Below are 1,113 nucleotides of genomic sequence, written 5' to 3'. Positions count from 1 at the left end.
TGAAGGGCAAAGGGGTCCAGGAAGGCTGAACATTCTTCAAGAAGGAAATCTTAATGGCTCAGGACCAGGCTATTCCCATGCACCACAAGACAAACCGCCAAGGAAAACGACCAGCCTGGCTAAACAGGGAGCTTTTGCTAGGACTCAAGAAAAAAAGGAGAGTTTACCATCTTTGGAAGAAAGGGCAGGCAGCTCAGGAAGAGTACAGGGATCTTGTTAGATCATGCAGAGAGGAAATTTGAAAGGCAAAGCTCAGCTAGAACTCAATCTGGCGACTATTGTAAGAGACAACAAAAAACATTTTTACAAATATGTTAACAATAAAAAGAGAGCCAAGGAGAATATCTATCCCTTATTGGATACAGAGGGGAACATTGCCACCAGAGATGAGGAAAAGGCTGAGGTACTTAATGCTGCTTTTGCCTCAGTCTTTAATAGTGAGACCAGTTATCCTCAGGGTACTCTGCCCCCTGAGCTGGAAGGCAAGGATGGAGAGCAGAATATAGCCCCCATAATCCAGGAAGAAATAGTTAGTGACCTACTATGCTGTCTGGACACTCACAAGTCTATGGGACCAGATGGGATCCATCCAAGAGTACTGAGGGAGCTGGCGGAGGAGCTTGCCAAGCCACTCTCCATCATTTATCAGCAATCCTGGTCAACAGGGGAGGTCTCAGACAACTGGAGGTTTGTCAATACGACGCCCATTTACAAGAAGGGTCAGAGGGAGGATCCGGGGAACTACGGGCCTGTCAGCCTGACCTCAGTATCAGGGAAGATTATGGAATGGTTCATCTTGAGTGCGCTCACATGGCATGTGCAGGACAACCAGGGGATCAGGCCCAGCCAGCATGGGTTCATGAAAGGCAGGTCCTGCTTGACCAACCTGACCTCCTTCTATGACTAGGTGACCCGCCTAGTGGATGAGGGAAAGGCTGTGGATGTTATCTTCCTTGACTTCAGCAAGGCCTTTGACACTGTCTCTAGTGGCATACTCCTTGAGAAGCTGGTGGCTCATGGCTTAGACAAGTGTACTCTTCACTGGGTAAAAAACTGGCTGGATGGATGAGCCCAGAGGGTTGTGGTGAATGGAGTTAAATCCAGTTGGCGGCA

The 1,113-nt window shown here is 48.5% G+C and overlaps 1 protein-coding gene across 1 annotated transcript in view; it reads right to left on the bottom strand.

Moving 5' to 3' along the window:
- MCM9 (minichromosome maintenance complex component 9) overlaps positions 1 to 1,113 on the bottom strand; it is a 47,039-nt gene that overhangs the window by 37,533 nt on the left and 8,393 nt on the right. The gene's annotated exons all lie outside the window — the stretch shown is intronic.

This window comes from Haliaeetus leucocephalus, unplaced genomic scaffold (genome assembly GCF_000737465.1).
Source record: "Haliaeetus leucocephalus isolate CR32 unplaced genomic scaffold, Haliaeetus_leucocephalus-4.0 Scaffold130, whole genome shotgun sequence".
In the NCBI taxonomy this organism is placed as follows: domain Eukaryota; kingdom Metazoa; phylum Chordata; class Aves; order Accipitriformes; family Accipitridae; genus Haliaeetus; species Haliaeetus leucocephalus.
This window is presented reverse-complemented; position numbering and strand designations above follow the sequence as displayed.